At 46.2% G+C, this 10,987-nt stretch overlaps 1 pseudogene; it reads left to right on the top strand.

The window, feature by feature from the left end:
- Positions 1-9,742: 9,742 nt before the first annotated feature.
- On the top strand, positions 9,743-9,837 carry LOC115934241 (uncharacterized; annotated as a pseudogene).
- The last annotated feature ends 1,150 nt before the right edge of the window (positions 9,838-10,987 follow it).

Below are 10,987 nucleotides of genomic sequence, written 5' to 3'. Positions count from 1 at the left end.
TGGGGTGACAGGAAGAAAATGGGGAAAGTAACGGTATTCTGAATATCTCATTGGTGGAGGAAAGAAACACCTGAAGGGGAGGAATAGTCAGAGAATAGTGTCTGAGTGGAGAAATCATATCTCATATCCCTATAATACTAAAGAAATAGAGTTTGATTATGAACACCAGGAAAGGAAAGGTGATATAACCATTCACGGAATGAAAATATCCACATTAATAAGGGTGGAAAGCAACCTGAGCAAGCCACTAAAATTAAGAAAAAAAAATCATTAGAAACATAAGCTGGAAGGAATAAAATGAAATACAACAGTTGTACACTATTGTTGTACACTATCTCTGTGTACACAGAGAATGAACTGAATTCTCTCTTTAAAAGACAGAATATAGACTGGGCTAAAAAACCAAAAATCTATCTTTTTTTTCCTGAGACGGAGTCTCGTGCTGTCGCCCAGGCTGGAACGCAGTGGTGTGATCTCCGCTCACTGCAACCTCCGCCTCCCAGGTTCAAGCGATTCTCCTGCCTCAGCCTCCTAAGTAGCTGGGACTACAAGCACGTGCCACCACGCCCGGCTAATTTTTGAATTTTTAGTAGAGACAACGTTTAACCATGTTGGCCAGGTTGGTCTCGAACTCTTGACCTCAGGTGAGCCACCCGACTTGGCCTCCCAAAGTGCTAGGATTACAGGCATGAGCTACCACGCAGCACAGCCACAAAAACCTATCTTAATCCTGTTTATAAGAAACAGACTTTAAATGGAGTGATAAAGGAAAGTTTAAAGTCCAGGAATAGATAGATCCATGCAGATGGGAAATTTTACTACATGGTAAGAGTACCATTTCACATTATTGGGAAATAGATGAGTATTTCCACAAAGAATGCTGGGACAATCAGATATTCATTTGGAAAAAAGCAAATCTGGATTAAAAAGAAATCACCTGGGCCAGACGCGGTGTCTCACGCCTGTAATCCCAGCACTTTGGGAGGCCGAGGCAGGTGGATCACCTGAGATCAGAAGTTCTAGACTAGCCTGGCCAACATGGTGAAACCCCGTCTCTATTAAAAATACAAAAGTTAGCCTGGCATGGTGATGCACGCCTGTAATCCCAGCTACTCAGGAGGCTGAGACAAGAGAATCACTTGAACCCAGGACGTGGAGGTTGCAGTGAGCCAAGGTGGCGCCTGCACTCCAGCCTGGGTGACAGAGTGAGACTCCAGCTCTAAAAAATAAAAATAAAGAAATCACATGAAGCAAAATAGACACACTCAAGAAAATTAAAAGACAAGCAACAGATTCAGATAAAATGTTTCCCACATATATTTATTAATAATAGACAAAGAAGTAATAGCAATAATGTGTAAAGATATCCTACAAATCAATAAGAAAAAGGCAAGCTACCAAATATAGCAATGGGCAAATAATATGTACATTTCATAGAAGAGAAAAGCCAAATGGCCAACCAACCCATAAAATGATGTTCAACCTCACTTGGAATAAGTGGGAAAAGGCACATTAAGGCAACGCCTTTTTTCTCTCATTGGATCGACGAAAATATTAAAGATTTATAATATCAAGTGATGGCAAGGGTTTGGGGGAGTATAAATACCATCTCTCTGGAAGTCAATTTGACATCTAATATAATTGTTTTGCTTAAATCTAATACAACCTTAAATGTGCCTTTCTTTTGACTCAGAAGTTCTACTTCCTCTCTTTATTCTAGAAGAAGGCATGTGCAAGAAGCAATGTGCAGGATGCTTAGTGCAGCATTGCTGTAAGAAAACACTGGAAAAGCCGGGCGCGGAGGCTCACGCCTGTAATCCCAGCACTTTGGGAGGCCAAGCTGGATGGATCACGAGGTCGGGAGATCAAGATCATCCTGGCCAACACGGTGAAACCCCGTTTCTACAAAAAAATACAAAAATTAGCTGGCATGGTGGTGCGTGCCTGTAATCCCAGCTACTCGGGGAGGCTGAGGCAGAATTACTTGCACCGGGGAGTTGGAGGTTGCAGTGAGCTGAGATCGCTCCACTGCACTCCAGCCTGGCGACAGAGCAAGACTCCATCTAAGAAAAAAAAAGAAAAAGAAAAGACAAGACTGGAAAAAGCTAATGTCTACCAATAAAGAAGTGGTTAAATAAACCTTGACACATACAAACGATGGTATCTTGCAGCTGTTAGATATGATATATCTAATACATAGAAAGATAAACAAGATAGCTTTGACATATTGTACAGGGAAAGAATCAAGCTGCAGAATAATTTATACCACATACCACTTTTGTAAAAAAACAAACTAACAAACCCACAAAACTATATTATACCTGGATTTTATAGGTATGTAAATGGGGAGAGGATTGGGATTGGGGCTAAGCAAAAGGAACTTTAGCTTTATTTATATTGTTTGAGTGTTTTGCAGTAAGAATGCAATCATGAATTACATATGTGGAAATAAAATATATGTTTAACCCACAGCAAGAAGAAAGGCCTTCCTGCTTTGAAGGGCAAATGCATTCATTCACAATCGGGTGTTAAATACCCACTGTAGGCCAGTTGCTGTTGGAGAGAAAAGATGAATGCTGCCAGCTGCGTCCTGGAGGCTCTCTCTGTCTAGTAGAGGAGATAAGACTTGTAAACCAGTAAGTGAAATATGTCAGCAAAATATAATCTGCGCCATAGGAGGCATACGAACAAATGCTGTGGAACTTGTGAGAGATTAGTTCCTGGGGAGAAAAAAGGGGAGGAGAAAGAAGCAAGAAAGCCTTCATAGGCAAAGCAGTGTGTGAGTTTGTGGTGTGTGTGTGTGTGTGTGGTGTGCATGTGTGTGCGGGGTGTGTGTGTGTGTGTGGTGTGCATGTGTGTGGGGGTGTTTGTGTGGGGGGTGTGTGCATATGTGTGGGGGTGTGTGTGCGGGGGTGTGTGTGCGTGTGTGTGTGTGGGGTGTGTGTGTGGGTGTGTGTGTGTGTGTGTGTGGTGTGCATGTGTGTGCGGGGTGTGTGTGTGTGTGGTGTGCGTGTGTGTGGGGGTGTTTGTGCGGGGTGTGTGTGTGTGTGCGGGGGTGTGTGTGCGGGGGTGTGTGTGCGGGGGTGTGTGTGCATGTGTGTGGGGGGTGTGTGTGGGGGGTGTGCGTGTGTGTGTGGTGTGTATGTGCAGTGTCATGAGCAGTATGTAATGTGTGTAGTGTGGTGTGTGTATACAGTGTATATGTGGTATGTGCACATATGTATGTGGTCTGTGTGTTGTATGCTGTGTGTGTGCGTGTGTGGTGTGTGTGCAGTGTATATGTGACATGTGCACATGTGTATGTGGTCTCTGTGTTGTGTGCATATATGTGTGGTGTGTGTGCAGTGTATATGTGACATGTGCACATGTGTATGTGGTCTGTGTGTCGTGTGTGGTGTGTGTGCAGTGTGCATGTGACATGTGCACGTGTATGTGGTCGTGTGTCGTGTGTGGTGTGTGTGCAGTGTGCATGTGACATGTGCACGTGTATGTGGTCGTGTGTCGTGTGTGGTGTGTGTGCAGTGTGCATGTGACATGTGCACGTGTATGTGGTCGTGTGTCGTGTGTGGTGTGTGTGCAGTGTGCATGTGACATGTGCACGTGTATGTGGTCATGTGTTGTGTGTGGTGTGTGCATATGTGTGTGGTGTGTGTACAGTGTATATGTGGCATGTGCATATGTGTATGTGGTCTCTGTGTTGTGTGCATATATGTGTGGTGTGTGTGCAGTGTATATGTGACATGTGCACATGTGTATGTGGTCTGTGTGTCGTGTGTGGTGTGTGTGCAGTGTGCATGTGACATGTGCACGTGTATGTGGTCGTGTGTCGTGTGTGGTGTGTGTGCAGTGTGCATGTGACATGTGCACGTGTATGTGGTCGTGTGTCGTGTGTGGTGTGTGTGCAGTGTGCATGTGACATGTGCACGTGTATGTGGTCGTGTGTCGTGTGTGGTGTGTGTGCAGTGTGCATGTGACATGTGCACGTGTATGTGGTCGTGTGTCGTGTGTGGTGTGTGTACAGTGTATATGTGACATGTGCACATGTGTATGTGGTCGTGTGTTGTGTGTGGTGTGTGTGCAGTGTGCATGTGACATGTGCATGTGTGCATGCCTGTGCTCCCACATACACATGTGGGCAGAGGCTGAAAGGAAGTGGCGGGGGGACTAGCGAAGACAGCCGTCAGTGGGGCACATGTGAACAGCACAGATGAGAGGTGAATTTGGGCACGCGGGTGAGCAGTGAGCACATGGGTTTGACTAGCCTGATCGGGGAGGGTGGGTTGGAGACACAAGTGAGTGACAAAAGTAGAAAGAGAGGCCGAGGTAAAAGTGCTCATTCATTGAGCGAGCATTTCCTGGGTGCCAATTGTGCCCCGGGCCCTGTCACCTCCTCGAGAACTTCACTGTCTAATGGGGAGCAGGGAGAAGTCGTTTGGGGGCAAATATATAATTTAATATTTTAAAATAACTGCAATACCACATGCATGCCTGACTACAGAATAAAAATGGCCAGGCTGAGAGGTTTGGATTCCATTTCTGAGGTGACAGGGAGCCCCAGAAGGTGTTTGAGCGGAGAAGTGACACGCTGTGTTTTAGGAATCTCACCATGGCACTGGGAGTGCGGTGGATTCTCAAGGCAGGGAGCTGAACAGAGTGGCTGCAACAGGTCTAGCCAGAGGAGGTTGAGACAATGGTCTGGCCAGGAGGTAATAGGAGCCTACGTAGGGGAGTGAAGAGGAGAGAGAATGGGAAACAGCAGATCTGAGCACTATTGTAACGGGAAGACTGTCAGGATTTGGTGAGTTTGGTCTTGAATATATTGCCTTTGAAGTATTTTTGGAACACCCGAGCAGGGGTGTGTCACAGGAAGTTGCATAAAAGGATCCGAGGAAGGCCAGCTGGCTGGAGATAATGGCAGATCCAGGAGTCCTGGCTTGTGGTGGAGGACAAAGTGTGGGAGAGATCAGTCAAGGAGAACGTTGATGGGATGAGAAGAGGAAAGAAGGTCACTCTGGAATCTCTCAGGATCCAACAGAATAGGAAGAGACCTAGGGAAAGAGGCCAGGATTTCATTTCCCCAGGACAGTCACAGAAGAGTCAACAGAGGATTCGGTTCTGGCACCTCCACCCCAAACTTGGGCTACTATCTTCCAAGGGCGAGAGGGCCCTCTGATTCTGTTTGTGCAGCTGGCACTGGCCATGGAGAGCTGCCTCTGGGAGTTGACTGCGTGAGGAAGAAACAAGAAGACAGGGCCTCAACTACAGCGTGGAGGTGGGTGGATGTACCTGGACACTCAGGATATCAGGGCTGCTAACAGCATCAACGGACTCATGGCAGCCTCTGATTGGCTTAGGGTGGTCATGTCCACGGTGGTGGTGCTCTGCCCCTTTGCCTTCATGGTGTTGTTTGCTGGCTTCTTCCCAATAGTTTCCTTTGAGATGCAAATTCTCCAGGCCACAGAAGAGGAGCAGACACGTCCTCCGGCCTGTGCGTGAATGCGGGACTTTGGTTCACCCGTGGTGAGCGGCAGGCATCTTCTATGACCCTGGATTAAAGGCTCCTTCAATATAGATTTTTGTCTTTATGTCACTCAGATGTCATTTTTCCATGAATAAAGGGCAAGCTGAGTCTAGCCTTCAAGGACTCTATGATTTGGCTCCATATTGCTGAGCTGTGCCTGTTAGCTTCAATGTGTGCCTCCTGATCCACTCTCTACCCTCTGTCATCCTGCCCTCCACCCAAGAGGCTGACCTAGAGCGGCTCCCTGGCTTCTGTTGGGCTCAGCCAAAGGGAAGCTCTAGGACACCTGAGGAAGGGAGGACTTTGAGGTCGCGGGATCTCAGTGTGGATCCTGGTTTTATGGACTAAGCTTGCAGTGTTACCAGCCCACAGTTACGAACAACATGTTAGATACAAAAGGGAATCTCTATTTAGAATGAGAAAAGAAATGGTGACAAATTACACTTTTTAAAAAGCTTACAAACAACACAGATATCACAAAATGTAGAAAAATAACGATATTTTTCTTAATTGCTTAGAAAACTCTACAATACCCTTTTCCCATATCTTTCTGCTGCATATACTTTACATCTCATACAACAACTGTGTAATATAATTTCCCACAGAAAGAATGGAAATATAACGCAGTCTTCAGTAGGCTTGGTTGAAATTTTATTTTATTTTATTTTATTTTATTTTATTTTATTTTATTTTATTTTATTTTATTTTATTTTTTGAGATGGAGTCTTGCTCTGTCACCCAGGCTGGAGTGCAGTGGTGCAATCTCAGCTCACTGCAACCTCTGCCTCCTAGGTTCAAGCGATTCTCCTGTCTCAGCCTCCCGAGTAGCGGGGATTACAGGCATGCGCCACCACACCGAGCTAATTTTTGTATTTTTAGTAGAGATGGAGTTTTGCCATGTTGGCCAGGCTGGTCTTGAACTCCTGACCTCAGGTGATCCACCTGCCTCAGCCACCCAAAGTGCTGGGATTACAGGAGTGAGCCACCGTGCCCGGCCTGAAATTTTATTTTTTATCATTGATCATCTAGAACTGTTTCAGTTTCACCACTCATTGTAACATCATGTGGAATTTTGAGATTATTGTCAAACGATAGAATGTCAAATGATGGAACATTATCATTTTCTTCCATATATAACTAAGATTTCGGACATTTCAAATTTCCTGGTGCAGGAAGTAATCTTAATTACTCTTTGAGCTGATGACACTTATAAGTCAGTTTGTCTTTGGTGTCCCCATTGCAGTGATGTATCATGAGAAGTCAGTTTGTCTTTGGTGTCCCCATTGCAGTGATGTATCATGAGAAGTCAGTTTGTCTTTGGTGTCCCCATTGCAGTGATGTATCATGAGGAGTCCATTTGTCTTTGGTGTCCCCATTGCAGTGATGTATCATGAGGAGTCCATTTGTCTTTGGTGTCCCCATTGCAGTGATGTATCATGAGAAGTCAGTTTGTCTTTGGTGTCCCCATTGCAGTGATGTATCATGAGAAGTCAGTTTGTCTTTGGTGTCCCCATTGTAGTGATGTATCATGAGACCTACGTTATCATCTGTGGAGGGAGCTGTCGCCACCGCACAGATCCCCTCTTCAGGCCAACACAGCCATCCTTCAGCTGCTGGGGATATCAGATTGGCTGAGGCCATATTTCTGATCAGCTTCTCCCAATCCTGCCATCCTCATTTCCTCACACATATGTCTCCTGAGAGCACTCCACGGTAAGCCTCCGGCCCACAACTTTCCATTTCGTGGTCAGCCTCCAGGGAACCCAATCTAAGACAGCTTCAAAGATGTCAGCATTTTTTATCAAAGTAGCAAGAAATGTAAAGCTTTTCCCAGTGAGTTAATATGTTTTACTTCCCTTTAACAATAAGATTACCAAGTGGTCCAAGGGCCTTTATTTCTACCTGCATTTTCTTTCTTCTTCTTAAAAAATTACTACTTTTGGTATAATCTGAAATGTTGGTATGCTTATAGGCTACAAACACAGACGTTTAAGAATTTCTGAAGGGTGAGATTCCATTTTAAGAGAAAATAGTATGGTGTATTTAGAGTTGCATGTACTACATTATGTTTCTGACCAAGAGAACTGAATTCTCCACTTAAAATTGTACGTCTAATGATGGGAAGAATTTTAGATAGGCTATCTTCTGGTTCCATACCTTACAAACCTCTGTTCTCTTCCACTAACCACATACATATTGCAATATGACCTGTCATCACCTTCAAGTCATGACACCAGGTGAGTTGGAGGTGAGAGTATTCCTGAAAGCCATTTTGACATCAGGACAGCTAGTGATGAATTAAGTATATTCAGAAGTGACTGTGGGCTGGGTGCAGTGACTCATGCCTATAATCTCAACACTTTGGGAGGCCGAGGTGGGCGGATCACTTGAAGTCAGGAGATCGAGACCAGCCTGGACAGCATGGTAAAACCTCATCTCTACTAAAAATACAAGAATTAGCTGGCTATGGTGGTGCACACCTGTAATCCCAGCTACTCGGGAGGCTGAGGCAAGAGAATCACTTGAACCCGGGAGGCGGAGGTTGCAGCGAGCTGAGATTGCACCATTGCACTCCAGCCTGGGTGACAGAGTGAGACTCCATCCTAAAGAAAAAAAAAAGAAGTGTCTGTGAGCAACTTACATATACCCAACCAAACCAAAACCCATCTCCCCCTTAACCAGATCCTAAAAATGCCCGCAACGACTCCAAAGCCACCCAACCATGAGATATGTATAGTGGAGGGAAACTGGGATGAAACTATCTTACTTTTGCAAAATTTACAAAATGTGTGACATATGAATACATCGCTAGAACTCCTCCTGGCTTTGGAAGTCACCTGTGCAAGCGTGGGATCCTGAAGCTTAAACTTCGCCAGCGTCACTACAAATCCAGCTCTGCCTGGGTCTCTCCCTGCAAGGTTGCCTCCAGCTTGCTGTGCCCTTGGACTGAAGTCTTCTGTTCCTTCTAAGTCAAGTTGCTCTGCAGGACTCTCTGTTCTGGTCTTTGTCTCTTTGTGCCTAGAGGTGATAACACCTTGGCTCTTACTAAGACCAGTTAACTGCACTATTCTTTGTGGTTTCCCTGTGATCACACCTTTGCAAATAAACTATCCTGGAACTATCCCATTTTAATTGTGTCCTCTGTTTGCTGTTGGGACTCTGACCAGTCATCACTCACTCTTCCCCAACAAACACCCCTATTTCCCTCAAGCTGCCCCTAACTCTCTCCCTTCCTCACCCCATCCCCAGCTTACACCATCTGCCTTTCCGAAACGTCCTAAGCAAACCCTGCCCATTCTTCCAGGCCCAGCTGATCCCGTCCTCCTCCCCAGCCAGAGTGGTGCTCAGGAAGCCCTGCCGGGTCAATGCATGTTTGAACATTATGTGGGCAGTGTCTGCCTGCAGAAGCTCCAGGGAAGGAGGAGGGGTTCCTGAAGATATCGATTTCATAATTAGGCCTCAGAGAAAGAGGCTCTTGGCAGCATCTTTCCTGGAGACCAGAATCACTGCTTACCCCACCACGGAGGGAGACCCTGTCAAAATGAAGGAGGTTCCTTCCCTCTCCTGGGTGAGGGGCTGGGATTCCCTCTGTCTGTGAGTATGGGAGTGATTAAAAGGGAGGCTGGCTGAGTGCCTTACACAAATCATTTCCAGCCACACACCCGAGGGACACTGCAGGAATGCAGGGCCGAACACAAACGTATCCTTCCTGCTGGGCCTGGCTCAGAAGAGAAAGTCATGTCAGACCCGGGGAAGGGAGCTTCTAGGAGGACAGTGGGTAGAACAGCAGGAATCCCAGGCGAGCAGAGTCCAGGGCTCCTCCTCCGAGGCTCCATGAAGAACTCATGCAGGAAGAGATGGGAAACAGCCTCTGCCCAGGTTAATGGGAGCGAGTCATGGCCACCTCCCAGAAAAGGAGACTGGGAAAAGAGCAGGACCCAGGCCTTTTCTTCCACAGGGCAGAGCAGTCTGGGGAGGCTTTGCTGCTGCCCAGGCAGGAGACGGCCATGAGGCCATGTATATTCCTGTGGTGAAAAAAACGGAGGCCCAATTTTGGCCACAGAGGAGATTCCTATCACAGAGAGTGCAGGGACTCTGCCTAGCATTTGAGGCACTTCAGGAAAAGCAGAATGGAGCATGGGACCCAACTCTCCGCTCTGACTTTCTGAGTCTTGAGCCCCAAAATGTAGGTACTTTCAAACAAGAAAAGTACCAAGAAAGAGTCTTTTGTAGTTTGCAAGCATGATGATTCGGTTTTGAGAGGTGCCTCCCTCAAACCTTGTAGACGTCGTCATCGGCACATTACCTGCCTGATGTGAAAAAGAGAAAGAAAAAAAGGTAGCAAATATCTGGGGATTTTCTTTCACTGGTTGCTTTTAAATGCTTTAAAATTAAGAGACATTTTTATCCCCTTTATAAAACTGGAAAGATATGCCAGTTTAAAGGTAAGGAAGTGGGTTGGCATGGTGGCTCATGCCTGTAATCCCAGCACTTTGGGAGGCCGAGGCAGGTGGATCACCTGAGGTGAGGAGATCAAGACCAGCCTGGCCAACATGGCGAAACCCCGTCTCTACTAAAAATACAAAAATTAGCTGGGTGTGGGGGGTGTGCCTGTAATTGCAGCTACTCAGGAGGCTGAGGCAGGAGAATCACTTGAACCCAGGAGGCAGAGGTTGTGGTGAGCCAAGATCGCGCCACTGCACTCCAGCCTGGGTGGCAGAATGAGACTCTCTCAGAAATGAAAAACAAAAAATAAAAAGATAAAAAAATAAAGGTAAGGAAGTGACTGATTACCTCTTGGTTCACACGTGAGTGTATGGGCATGGGCGATGGTGGTGTGGTCATAGTCGGTAGAACATGTGTGTAGATATAGATGTAAATGTAGCTGTAGACAGAGATAGAGATATATGTCACAGTCAGTGCAACTTAATATTCCTTCAAGGCTCATAACAATGCCGCTTCCTCCAGGAAGCCTCCCTTGCTTTCCCAGAGACAGCTGTGGCTTCCTGCTCTGGGCTTCCCAGGCCAAGTTCCCAGGGTCCCTCTCTGTGCTCCAGCTGTGACCACAGAGGAGTCTATGCCTGAAAATAAAGGCCCTTCTGGGATTCTAGCCATGTCTAGGCACAGAGGAGGGGAGTGTTTAATATTCCACGAATATTAAACATTCGTGGAAAGAGCTGTCAGTGCTGACCACAGGCAGCTGATGTGTGACCTAGACTAGCCTCTACTGCTAAAATTATTGTGACCTTAAGCAAATCAGTTTCCTATTCTGAGCCTAAGTGTTCTCATCTATAAATGAGGTAATTGGACTAGATGATATTACTATTGTTTCTGCCGGGTGCGGTGGCTCACACCTGTAATGCCAGCACTTTGGCAGGCTGAGGCAGACAGATCACAAGGTCAGGAGTTTGAGACCAGCCTGATCAGTGTGGTGAAACCCCATCTCTACTAAAAATACAAAAATTA

The sequence above is a fragment of the Gorilla gorilla genome, chromosome 2 (assembly GCF_029281585.2).
Source record: "Gorilla gorilla gorilla isolate KB3781 chromosome 2, NHGRI_mGorGor1-v2.1_pri, whole genome shotgun sequence".
Taxonomy (NCBI): domain Eukaryota; kingdom Metazoa; phylum Chordata; class Mammalia; order Primates; family Hominidae; genus Gorilla; species Gorilla gorilla.
Note: the sequence above shows the minus strand (reverse complement) of the source record. Positions and strands in the feature narration are given on the sequence as shown.